The sequence below is a fragment of the Taudactylus pleione genome, unplaced genomic scaffold (assembly GCF_031769625.1).
Source record: "Taudactylus pleione unplaced genomic scaffold, aTauple2 ptg000448l, whole genome shotgun sequence".
NCBI classification, from domain to species: domain Eukaryota; kingdom Metazoa; phylum Chordata; class Amphibia; order Anura; family Myobatrachidae; genus Taudactylus; species Taudactylus pleione.
Genome location: NW_028284850.1, coordinates 638,232 through 652,320, shown reverse-complemented (window position 1 = coordinate 652,320; position 14,089 = coordinate 638,232). Strand labels below are relative to the sequence as shown.

At 44.8% G+C, this 14,089-nt stretch overlaps 1 pseudogene; it reads right to left on the bottom strand.

Annotated features, from left to right (window-relative positions):
• The window catches only part of LOC148505581 (piRNA biogenesis protein EXD1-like), a 208,556-nt pseudogene that overhangs the window by 71,638 nt on the left and 122,829 nt on the right, over nucleotides 1-14,089 (bottom strand).

Genomic DNA, 14,089 nt, shown 5'->3' with positions numbered 1-14,089 from the left:
GGAGAGACCTCCGGGTCTGCTGGGATAATCTGAACATCCGATTGTTTAATCCAGGGTCTGGTTTTACCCATTGGTTCTGTAGAGGTTGGGCGTGAAATCTTGCAAATGAAACAGCTTCAAATGAAGCTACCATTTCCCCCATTATCTGCATTGATATGATAAATCTGTAAAATGGACCTTATTCGGGATTGCAGATCCTGAATCTTTGCCTGCGGCAGATACACTCTGACACTGGGTGTCGAAGAGAAGACCCAAAAATACCGTCCTCTGGGATGGAACCAAATTTGATTTGGGAAAATGTGTGATCCAAACGAATCTATGGAGCATGCCTATAGTAATCTGAAGATGTTGTTGCAATAGAGCTATTGAGGGAGCCCTTAGCAACAAGTCATCCAGATAAGCCATCATATTTATCCCCCCTCTCCTGAGTAGGATATTATGTGTGCCATAACCTTTGTAAATACTCTGGGGACGGTACCCATACCGAATGGCAGGGTCTGAAACGGAAAATGCCTATGTCCCACAGCAAACCGCAGAAGATGTTGATGACCTTTCCATATAGGAATATGGAGATAGGCATCCTTGATACCTATGGAAACCAGAAAATCATCTTCATCCATAGAACAAATGACTGACCTTATTGACTCCATCTTGAAGAAAAGCATTCAACCCAGAGTTTGAGAATGGGTCGGAATGACCCATCTGGTTTGGCTACTAAGAAAAGATTGGAGTAGAACCCTAGGCCTTCCTGTAGTAATGGAACCGGAATAATTACTCCAGTCGGAAAACGCAGAAATTGCCTACATGAGAGCCGCCTTTCTGCAACCATCCACAGGGAGGAGTGGAAAAGAATCTTTTTGGAACAGGACCCTCCAAATCCAAAATGTAACCGCTGGTGACTATTCGACTTACACAAAAATCCGGATTGGAAATTATCCAATCTTCCCGGAACTTGAGTAAGCGACCTCCCACCGGAGGAGTGGTCCCAGTCCCGTTACAGTCAAGTGGATCTACCTGCTGGCCTAGCAGCAGGATGACTAGTAGCATAGCCACCCCGTCCCCTAAAAGTCCCTCTTCGGGTACCCCTATGTACACCCAGGAAAGCCTGAAAGCTTCGTCTGCATTCATTCCAAAAAGAACGAAACCTAGGAGTTTTTGTTTTAGGTGTAGTTACAGGCAGGTATGGACATTTTCCTCCTGTAACCTGAGATGTAAGTTTAATTATATCTGGACCAAACAAAGGCAATGTCTCTAAAGCATGTTTTGAGTCTATGTCTGCCTTCCATGTTTTAAGCCATAGCGAACACCTGTCAGAAACAGCTAAGGCTGAAGTAGAAAACTACCTGAATCGTATCTAATTAAGGGTCATCCAGGTTAGAGCTTCTGAAATCTGATCAGCCAAGGAGTTAGTTCAGATTCATCCCCTGTTTAAAAAGCAGTAATCATCTGATTTATCCAGGAACTGATGGCGTTTATCACACAGGTGCTGGCCAGAAAAGGGCGCATCGAGACTCCTGAGAAGGTGAACAAAAATGTCAGAACTTTCATTCTTTCTATCCATAGGATCTTTAAGAGTTACAGACTGAGTAGTGGGAATAACTGTATTCCTGACCAACCTAGCAATAAGAGCATCTACCACTGGAGGAATTTCCCAAAGCTTGGTATCCTCTTCCCAAAAAGGATAAAGCCCCTTAAATTTTTTCGGAATATGAAAATTGGAATCAGATTTTAAACCAGAAAACTAAGTCAAGTTTCTTCTTACGTTTAAAGAAACTGAACTAGTCTCTGGCATAGCAACCTCCTGTAACTGCAGTTTCCCTGACAGTGTCTATCAACATAGAAACTACTGAATCTGACTGGGAGTCACCCTCCCAGTTTGAGGTGTCCTCCCCATCATAATCCTATTCCCCTTCTTCCTGTGAAGAAGTAGCTGAAGTTTCTTCTCCAGGAAAATCAATAGGCGAATGTGAATGTCTTAATGGGTGTAGCGCCAGCAGACGGCATCATTTTATTTAGAGATGTTGCATTCTGAACGAGACATCATCCCATATTCTTGACTCCACGAGGGCGCAGACAAAGGAGGAGCTTGAGTACAGGGCAATGTTCTACCCAGGCTATTTTTTGCGGGTGAACCACTCGGGACGAAACAGCCTACCACCCGGCACTTTGGGAGCCTGCAAGTGGGGACTATATCTGGGAGCTGTATAAAAAGTACCAGATCCTACAGACTTTGCAGCTTTTTCATAATCAGACGACTGGGCCATAAGAGGAGAATATATAAAATGTTATTTCAAGTTTAAATTATAAGGTCAGGGTTTAAAACATTTTATTATTGCGAAGGCCCCCACCCGGATACTTCTTGATGCCACCCGTCTGGAAACATTTTCTGGGGAGAACACTGCAGGATATCATATATTTCTCCCGAAAGTGACATAATTCACCTATAGCATCCGCTATAGGCCTAGTCCAATCAGGCATCATCAACTGTTCAGCCAAACATCCTGGTGATGGATTTCCCTGTGAACAACTCGCACAGAGCAACCCAAGGTCCATACCTTCTGGCAAATTCTCACATTTTATTCAAGTATAATCAATGATTTGTATCTTAGAATCCTGAAGACTCCTATTAACCCATCTGTTTAAATGCAAAAAGCTCCTGGCCCCTAAAAGACCAGATTTTTTGCCAATAAACCAAAAGTAAAATAAAATGTCTCACATACACCCATTTAAAATAGTGCAGTAACTATGCAGGTTAAATACAGAATAGTAATAATCCCAGTTTTCTGCTTAGCTTGTCAGCTTCCAACCACGATCCCTGCTGTAGGTTCTACACAGACTTCAGCTGCTGTGTCTTTGTAGCAGCTTGCAATTAACAATTTTAAATTCCTGAGGGAGTGGAGGCGTGGCCGGCCGCAGGTTCCTGCTAATTTTGCACACCTGTAATCATCTTCTCCGGCGTCGGTGGCCCAGCCCGATGACGTCATTGCTGCGCGACTACACGCGCAGCAGCGTCTTACTCACTGCAGTCACTCTCAAATGGCATCAACCGCTGCATGTGAAGCGGCACCCTACTGCTCTAGCCACCTGTTCCCTTAGCCTCCGGTGATCCCCGGAAACGTTATAAAGGTGGCCCACCCTAATGACGTCACCGCTGTGCGTCTGCACATGCAGCGGTATCCTGGAACCCAGCAAAACCCCTCTCTCTCACAAGGCAGCAGCATGTTGTTGCTTCTGTAACCAATCCAGCCTGAGGATTGAAGTAGTGTGGTCCTGAGCAGCCCCTGGAAGTGAGACAAGCCAGCTCTACAGATCTGTGATTAATAACAAGCCTCGGCCAATCTGCTCAAAAGCAGAGTGTCGGGAAGCAGAATATTGGCAACCAAATTTTTATACATTATAAATAAATCTTACCTTTTTACCTGCAGCCCCTCAGATGTGTGTCTGGATCGGAGAGAGACCAAGGGACATGGTAGATTGATGACGCTCTCAGGGGCCGTCTTTAGAGTGGGAAATCGGTTCATACAAACTTTCTAATCTAGCTCACTCTGCTGGTTCTTGTCGCCTGTCCCCAGGAACTAAGCACCCAAATCCAAAATCTTAAAATAAAGAAACAAAACCTAACTAAAAAGCTAGGACCTAACAAGCTAGTGCCTTACTCTAAAGGCACTAAAACCAAGACTGAGCTTACGGTGGAAAGGATGGGGTTATTTAGGGGTGGAAACCAGTTTTCAATTAGCTAGTGTTCGTTCGACTCCACCCACCACTATACATAACCCAGATTTAAGGCATCCCCCAGATGGATGATAAAGGAATCAGCTAAAAATGATCACTGCTGTATAGATTTAAGGGTGGTATAAAAAGAAAAAAAAAAAGGTACATCTCCACCAATTAACTGAACAAATAATTTTATGAGAAACTATAAAAATGCTTTTTCCTCGCTCATTGTATTGCGGAAAACGAGATGGATAAATTATAATAATAATTAAAAAAAGTCATGTCTGATGGGACCTGTGGAAGTTCCAGAGAGGAACTTTAGGTGTTAAAGTTAATAGAGCTAATAGAGCACAGGTTCTCAAACTCTGTCCTCAGGACCCCCCAAACAGTGCATGTTTTGCAGGTCTCCTCACATAATTACTAGTGATATAATTAGCTGCACCTGTGGATCTTTTAAAATGTGTCAGTGAGTAATGAATACACCTGTGCACCTGCAAAAAGTGAACTGTGTGGGGTACTGAGGACCGAGTTTGAGAACCACTGAAATAGAGGAATGGGGAGGAAAAAACTAATTTAACAAATCATTATGGGTGTATGTCACAATTTCTAAGTCTGGAAGGTAAGTTACGTTGCATCATACCTAGATGGCTTGTGTCCATTCTCCCAGTCGTATAACCAGTATCCCAACTGGTGCCTTGTGCTTCAACGCATTAATAAAGAATCCATGTTAAGGCCTTTGTAATGAAACTACTAATACTGATCAAATATATGGCCATAATGTACGGGGTGTATGGGAAAAGCCTATTTTCATACTGCTTTTATTGTTCTTTACTTTAATTTATAAAGTGGTGATGTATTACAGAGTGGAGCACATTGAAGGGAACATTATACAAATCAATGACACACAATAACATGAAGCAAAAGGTGAAGACGGCCATATTCATACCTTGCAATCTAAGAAGTGTGGGGGACACATAAAAGAAAAACAATTATAGCTTGTGTTGGGGAAAGTCAAATTATTTTTGTAAATTAACCTTGAAGACCGCGCAAAAGGCTTAAGGTGCATATCCACTAGCAGTGCCTACACTGAACAATATGTCTTTCAGTGCAGGCACCCTCCCTCATCTCTAACCATGTCGTTATCGACAGATTGACCAGCATGTTCAGGCGACGATTGATGTAGAAGACGACCAGTGGGAGTGCACATCGGTGGTCGTTTTTGACATTTTCATGTCGATTCATGCCCGATTAATGAGCGATTGAACAATTACGATGTCATAATCGTTCAATCGCTCTGATTAATTGCCTAGTGGATACACGGCATTACTTCAAAGAGACAATCGTATTGTTTGACAAAAATCAAGTGTTATGGTATAACATACCTCAGTTAACTTTTTCTTCGAGGTCCATAGGATCCACAGGATCTACCTTGGGGGTATGTAGTTGGAGTGATCCATTGCACCAAGCAGCTTACAGCTTTGAAGCTCCGAGCATGCGAAGGTCCTCCTCCCTGTATACCCCGCCCCAAGCCACATGCATTCAGTTTGTAAAAAAGCCTAACGGCAAGAGACGGAAAGTGGAGAAGGAAGTACAATGTACCCAAGAAACATACTCAAAATACGAAGAGGGAATCAGTGATACAAAAAAGCAAAGAACAGATCCCAACAGAGGCCAGGTGCGTCAGGGTGGGCGCACTGTGGACCTTGAATAAAGAGTTAACTGAGGTATGTCTACCATAACTCTGATATTCTTCTTCAGGGTCCACAGGATCTACCTTAGGGACGTCCTAAAGCAGTTCCCTTAAGGGTGGGGATGTTCCTGAACAGGGAGGAGAATCCGCAGCCCAAAGGAAGCATCCTGGGAGGCAAAAGTATATAATGCATCAAATTTCATAAAGGTACGGGCGGAAGACCAAGTGGCCGTTTTGCACAGCTGCTCAGCTGAGGCACCATGTCTAACTGCCCACGATGGTCCCACAGATCGAGTAGAATGCGTTGTCACCTTGTTCGGGCCAGGGAGATCAGCCTGTGTATAGACCTGAAAAATAGTCAAAGCAACCAGCGAGCCAACGTCTGTTTGTTAGCTGGCCAGCCTGGTTTGTGAAACCCATATAAACACAAAGAGCACATCTGATTTCCTGATGGAGCTGGTACGATCCACGTAGATAGATAAGGCATGAACCACATCCAAGGAAGCTTCACCTTTAGAAAGGTCTGAAGACTGAAAGGCCGGAACTACAATTTCTTCATTAACATGAAAACGGGATACCACCTTTGGAAGGTAACCCGCTCTAGTACGAAGAACCGCTCTATTTTGATGAAAAATCAAATATGGAGAGCGACAGGACAGTGCTGCCAAATCAAAAACTCTGCAAGCTGAGGAAATAGCGAGGAGAAAAAGTGTCTTCGCTGTCAACCATCTAAGGTCCACCTTATCCAAGGGCTCAAAAGGAGAAGCTTGCAGTGCCCTGAGAACCAAAGATAAATCCAACGGTGCCACCAGAGGAACAAATTGAGGTTCTAGACAGAGAACCCCCTGCAAAAATGTTTTAACATCTGGCAGGGGAGCAATTCTGTGCTGGAACCATATTGACAATGCAGAAACCTGAACTCTCAGGGTAGCCAGATGAAGACCTGAGTCTAAACCCGCCTGACGAAAAGCAAACACTCACGAGACCCTGAAAACTTTAGGGTCATATTTTCTGCGGGAACACCAAAGAAAAATTAATGCCAAATCCTGTGAGGGACGAAGCAGGCTTCCTTGCCCTAAGCGTCGTCTGGATCACAGAAATAGAGAAACCTGTGGCCTTTAAGACGGAAAGACTCAAGAGCCATGCCGTCAAAGCCAGCCGAGGTAAATCCGGAAATAGGCAGGGACCCTGCACTAGTAAATCCGGTCGTAGAAGCAGTGGAAGTGGACTGTCTATGGATAGACATGTCAGATCGGTGAACCAATGTCTCCTGGGCCAGGAAGGAGCTATTAGGATTATCCTGCCGCCCTCCTGCTTGAACTTTCTGATGACCCTTGGGAGGAGGGAGATTGGAAGAAACAGGTATGCCAACCTGAAGTTCCATCTCACTGCCAGAGCGTCCACAAAGGCGGCTGAGGGGTCCCTTGTTCTGGACCCGTACCTGGGAACCTTGTGGTTGTGACGTGACGCCATGAGGTCTATGTCTGGTAGCCCCCATCTGTCCACAAGGAGTTGAAAGACGTCCGGATGAGGAGCTCATTCTCCGGCGTGTATGTCCTGATGATTTAGGAAGTCGTCCACTTCCCAGTTAAGGACTGCTGGGATGAATATTGCAGAGATTGCTGGAAGATGGCATTCTGCCCATTGCAGAACGTACGCCCCTTTCCTCATGGCTGCCGGACTTCGTGTGTCTCCTTGCTTGATATAGGCCACCACAGTCGCATTGTCTGAATTAGGACCTCATTTTGCGAGGCGCTCGCAAAATGCAAGCGCACACTCTGAATGAGGGCAGCCGCATCTAAAAAATGTTCCGGCCTCCTGGCAGCTCGCTAGGCTGTGGGTTACCACCCACAGCTTTAACGAGCGGCCAGAATGATGGTCACGATGGTCAAGACCATCGCGACCATCGGGGCTTGCGACGAGACCTTTGTAGTAGGGACTTGCCTGCCGCAAGCCCCAGAGAGCTTTCGGCTCTAATAGAGCCGGTAGCTCTCCCACTGACATCACTGGTGATGTCAGTGGGGCCGCCCACAAACGGCAGGGGTTTGCTTGGGAACGCCTCCGTTTGTGAAGCCACCCCCCCGCCACGCCTACAAAACGGGGTGCACAGTTGTAATCATTACTCACTGACACATTTTGAAAGATCCACAGGTGGACCTAATTATTTCACTTACGATTCTGTGAGACCTGGAAAACATGCACTGTGTGGGGTCCTGAGGACCAAGTTTGAGAACCTGTGGTCTAGAGGACGACTGTCCCTTTGCCCCACCCTGTGAGCGAAAGGACCAAGCTGATGACTGCCTATACTTAGGGGTAGTCGTAGATGGCAACCCCACAGATTTAGATCTCGCCAGAGAAGACACTGTCATCCAGCTCTGGTCCAACCAGAACCTTCCCACAAAAGGCAAATACTCCAGGACCTTCTTGGACCCTGTATCCACCTTCCTGGTCTTTAGCCAAAGGGTTCTTCAAGCCGCAACCGAAGTTGCCGATACCCTAGAAGCCAAGATACCTACATTAATGACCGCTTCCCCCATATATATAGCTGCTTCTTGCATCTGCCTGAGATGAGACAGCTGTTCTCTGGTAGCATTTATCATGCTATCCTCCAGAGCCTTCGTCCATTCAACCATAGCTTTGGCTACCCAGGCTTCAGCTATAGCTGGTCTGGTAATAACTCTAGATAATGAAAACAGTGATTTTAAATAGTTATCTGTAACCTCTTTTAATGAGGATGCTGCAAGAATGGGAAATGTAGAGCTCTTGATCAATCCAGTTACATGAGCATCTACTGATGGGGGAACTTCCCATTTGTTACACTCACCAAGTGCAAATGGGTATCGAGAGGTTAAATTCCTTGTAACATGAAAATGCTTCAGACATGAGATTCGTCAGTTGTTCAGACTGAGGAAAATAATCTTTAGCCACCTTCTGACGCCTAAAGACCCGAGTCTTAGATTTTGGCAGAACCTCCTCTTCCTCTATACGGAGGGCAGATCTAACCACTCTCATCAGAGAGGGGACATCCACAGAGGATTGATGGTCTTCTTCCACTGGGTCTTCTTCTGCCCCAAACTCTGAGTATCAGAGTGCGATGAGGAGGTTTAGTCAGAATCCTGAGGCAATGTCTGAAGAGAATCTCTCTTATGTCCCTGCTTCTTTACTGCCCCTGGTCTATTCACCTGCACCACTTGCTGAGGGGATATAGACAGCAGCATACTCTGACTAGAGTGAGCAGAAGAATCAAACCAATAGGGATTCATGGGGGACATATACATAGAAGGATGCAAATGCTGTGGGTACCCCACAGCAGAAGACAATATTGTGGCAGGAGCACGCGACGCTGCGGCCTTGTCCACCAAATGCGATATCACCTGGGACCAAGAGGTCATCCAGGGTGGTTCTTGTGCTGGTGCAGGTGTACAAGATTGCAAAGGTGGCTGTTTACAACAGACACTACACAACCCATCTTGCACAAAATCCTGTTCAGACAGGCCTGCAAAACAGGATTTACATGATTTTAGTACAGGAGGCTCAATCCTTCTCTCCTTTACCTTTACACATAATGTGTAACAGGTATAAGGTATAGAGTATAAATGCAATGTGACTTTATAAGAAAAAACCCACACCCCTTCAGAGGGATGAGGAGAAACACAGTGATTAGACATATCTGACAGTTTGAAAACAAAGGCAGTATAAATACAGCACCTAGCATCACAGTCACATACAACGCATAAATATATTCAAATGCTAATGTAAATGGACTCTGAATAAACTGACCAGCCCCCTCAGGGGTATTGGTAGGATATAGAGCGCTATATACCTGACCCAAGGGCGAGGCATACAGGGAGACAGACCTAACCTCTGAGACCAACAGCTTTCAACAGTGCACCCAAGGTGGACTGTGAGCGGCTCACACATGAGGTGGTCAGAAGTAGTAAACCAGAGGCGGGAATCTGCAACCGGAAGTTGCGTCTGGGTTGGGGGAGAAGCGGCCGGAAGAGCACCTATCTCCTCTAAGCATGATTTTGAAGGCAAGTGTAAGCTGGCCTCACAGTAATAGAAGCTCCTAGTGTGCTCTAGTGCTTCTACTACCCGTCCCTGGCGATAGACTGCCTCCAATGAGTCTCCTACACCGAAGGCCTGGACTCCTCTGCGCATGATTCCCCACATGAGGAATCATCTTACCTGCCATCTCCGTGAATTTGATCGCAGTCCGGAGCCCAGCGATGCCGCTAGCTAAGCCACTCTGAGGTCCGCCAAAATCCCCAGGGCATATAGTGGTACTGGCGTTTCTGCATCGGCAGAGGTAGAAGGAGTCACAGTATATGCGTCGTATTCGGCGCCTAATACTGCAAACTCATAAGTTCAAAAAACTAAGGTAAATCAAAAAAGAGAAAAGCCTGGAACTGACTAGGCAGTCCCGCTGTTAAAAGGGTGCGTCTGGATACTTGCCGCGCACCAAACAAAAAAACTGAATGCCTGTGGCTGGGGTATATAGGGTGGAGGACCTGTGCATGCTGGGAGCTACAAAGCTGTAAGCTGGTTGGTGCAATGGATCACTCCAACTACATACCCCCAAGGTAGATCCTGTGGACCCTGAAGAAGAAACAATCCTTTATAGCAAGGGTTCTAAACGCCAGTTCTCAAGTACACCCAAAAGGTCAGGGTAAGTGGATTTCTTTAATCATGCACAGGTGAGGTCATCTATTTTGCTGGGTCAGTCAGTGGGTGAGAACCACGGCTTTATAGGCTCCTGCACACAGTCTATTTGTATTAAATCAGCACCTCGGTGTCTAACCTGCAGCCAGCACAGCTTTCCATGGCGACACAAGTTCAGTCCAACAGCTCCTAAGCTCAGGACTTTCTGGCTCTGTAGATGTCGAATCTATTAAGTGAAAAATAAAACAGAGATTTCCATTAAAGAATTTACAGTTAATAATATACTTTCATTTATATAGCAAAAGATTGTAAAGCTCTATAATGCATCATCATCATTTGTACTGTTAAGAAAAGGGACAGTGGGAAGATGAGCTCATACAATGTACATCTGGAAAATTGGAAGAGACCAAGTACTTTGGACAAAAATTAAGCATGCTAGGGGCGATGTGCTCCCAATGTTGCCCATTACTGTACATAGAGCAGTGTTTCTTAAACTCATTCCTCAGGGAGCACCAACAGTGCATGGTTTCCATTTTTCCTATATGGTGCACAGGTGTGGTCATTACAGACTGACACATTTTAAAATATCTAAATGTGGAGCTAATTATTTCACTTGTGATTCTGTGAGGAAAACATGCATTGTTCGTGCTCCCTAAGGAATGAGTTTGGGAAACACTGACAAAGCCAATTTTCCTAATGCACCTCTATGGGTGAGAAGAAAAATCGGGGATGTTGGTGGATGCAATGATGTGCTTCTCTGGAATGACATATCTTCCATAACTGAATCAACCCCTCAATCTGCTATTTCAAATATATCAATAAAACACCAGAACCATAACTAGACTTTTTGGTGCCCTGTGCCAGAAAGAGCATTGGCGCCCCCCTCATTTTTCAAAGGGACATAATGCACCCAAAAAAGGGTAATAGCCTCATGGGAAAGGGCCAGGGAAGAGATAGGGGAGGCCAGGAGACGTTGGGGATGAAATAAGAGGAAGCTACAAGTGAGAATGATAATAAACAGAAATTTTACAGGCCCAGACAGCACCCCCTGACCTGTGGTGCCCTATGTGATGGCACCGGCCGCACTACCCTAACTACGGCCCTATAAAACACTAATTTGGGTATTCAATATGAAACGTAAACTTTGCCGTCTATGCGTGTCGAATTTTTTCGCCGCACATCGGAGCTTTTGCCGACGAAAAAGTATTGCGCGCGCCCCCGCTTATACCCGTATTCAATATGAAATCGTCGAAAACTGCACCCGGCGAAAGTGAAATCAGCGAAAACTGCTGATTTTTGGGGAAATCTCCCTAACACCCCCAATAAGATGCTTTGACATGGGGGATCACTCTGGATACCCCCGATTAGCCCTACTGAAGGTTTTTGGGGTCTTTAAACGGGCTCGATAGCTGCTATTTTGGGGATTTGGGAAGGTGGTGAAGAATAGTATTTAGAAGTTTTTTTTGCAGAAAATAAGTTATCCCAGCAAATTTTGGGTACTTGAAAATGGGGGCCAGCATATTTAAAAGTTGCTGAAGTGAAGTTTTAAAAAATTTGAAAAATCCACTTGCCGCAAACACCTGCAATTAAAAAAACACTTGGGGCATACTTGGGGACCCCCCTAGATTGTAGTTCGCTAGTTTTTAACTTTGTACCCCCCAATTTTTTTTTTGCCCCCAAAATGAAAGTGCTTTTTTTGGGGTCTTCTGAGGTATTTTTTTTTTTTTAATTTTGACACAGTTTACCTTTGGGGGACTGTCTGAAGGTTGCAGGGTGGTTTCCGAAATGTTGCACACCAAAACCCCAATTCTGCACTTTTTTTCGCCACCCATTCCTTGGTGATACTTTTTCGCAGGGTCGAATGCAATATACTTTTCGCACCGGCGAAAAGTTTTCAAATTGAATATGGTGTAAAAGTAAAAGTGCCGAAAATTACGTCATCCGAGCGAAAACATTGCAGAAACTGAGTTTTCGCTCCATATTGAATACCCCTAATAAGGTTTAATTTAGAATATGGAAATTGCAAAAGCCTATCCTCCTTCAGATGACTAGATTATTGGTTTATATATATTCCCTTCTGTAACTCTATAAATCACAGGGTTCAGAGGCCATTACATTTATTAGGTATCATTTGCCATTATAGGTAGCAATTTCTTCATATGGAATTCCATTAGTATTATGACAGATTTCTATTTAATAGGAATACAATGGAGATGAGAGGTCAGATTGAGTGAGCTGAATAGATAAATAAGAGCGAGTGAATAAGTCATATGGACTGATACAGATTTTTTTTAAATGGAATTGGTCTACATCTTGATCTTCATACTTGAAGGTGAAGGATAAACCCCAGCCCCAGCTTTTGAGAAATGATAGCCCACATGAGAAAAAAATCTATTATCCATGCCAGTAAAATATGGTCACTGTATTGTATGGCAGCCATTAGGGTGATCTTTTTGTATTTGTATTGCATTTAATACATTGTATATTGTATTGTACGTTAAATGCATAACTCCTGACTAATATTTATCACTTAAAGCGTTCACTCTCGTGCATGACGACTCTAATTAAATAATGAGAGTTATGGTAGACTTTCCTTTGATAACTCTTTTTCTTAAGAGGTCAATAGGGTCCACAGGAACTACCTTGGGGAATGTGGTTGGAGAGATCCAGGCTCCAAACAGTAAAAGCTTTAGCTCCCAGAATGCACTGGTTTTCTCCATATATACCTTGCCCCCAGCCATAGGCGTTCAGTTTGTAAACAAGTCTAAATGGCAGGAGAAGGAAAAGTGGAGAAGGAAGTACAAAATACATTAGAAGCACGCTCACAATGATGAGGGAATCAGTGACAAGGAACAGATCCCAAATGAGGCCAGGTGTGTCAGGGTGGGTGCCCTGTGGACCCTATGGACCTCGAAGAAAGAGTTAAAGGTAAGTCTACCATAACTCTTATTTTATTCTTCAGGGTCCATACGGTCCACAGGAACTACCTTGGGGATGTCCTAAAGCAGTTCCCTTAAGGGTGGGGACGCTCCTGAGCAGAGAGGAGAATAAGCTGCCCAAAGGAAGCATCCTGGGAGGCAAAAGTATCAAATGCATAAAATTTGATGAAAGTGTGGACAGAAGACCAGGAGGCTGCCTTGCACAACTGTTCCACAGAGGCGCCATGTCTAAATGAACACGAGTCGAATGTTCTGTCACCGTGCTAGGAACAGGGAGATCAGCCTGTATATAAAACTTAGAAATAGTATTACGCAGCCAGCGAGCCAGTCTGTTTGTTAGCTGGCCAGACCTGCTTGTGAAAACCATATAAAAACACGAAAAGCGCATCTGATTTCCTGATGGGAGTTGGTACGATCCACGTAGAAACGAAGGGCTCGAACCACATCCAGGGAAGCTTCACCTGTAGACAGGTCTGAAGACTGAAAAGCTGGGACTACAATTTCTTCATTCATATGAAAACGGGATACCACCTTTGGAAGGTACCCCGCCCGTGTACGGAGGACAGCTCTATTCTGATGAAAAATCAAATATGGGGAGCGACATGAAAGCGCTGCCAAATCAGATACTCTGCGAGCTGAGGAGATAGTGAGGAGAAAGAGTGTCTTTGCTGTCAAGCATTTGAGGTCCACTGTGTCCAAGGACTCAAAGGGAGGAGCCTGCAGCGCCCTGAGAACCAAGGATAAATCCCACTGTGCCACCGGAGGGATTAACGGAGGTTGAAGGTGGAGAACACCCTGCAAAAATGTTCTAACATCTGGCAGAGGAGCAATTTTGAGCTGGAACCAAACTGACAAAGCAGAAACCTGAACTCTCAGAGTAGCCAGGCGGAGACCGAGGTTTAGTCCAGCCTGGAGAAAAGCAAGAACTCTGGAGACCCTGAAAACTTTAGAGTCATATTTTCTGTGGAAACACCATTGAAAAAAAGATTGCCAAATTCTGTAGTAGATGCGGGCAGAGGAAGGCTTTTCTTGCCCTGAGCATTGTCTGAACCACAGAAGTAGAAATACCCTTGGCCTTTTAGAC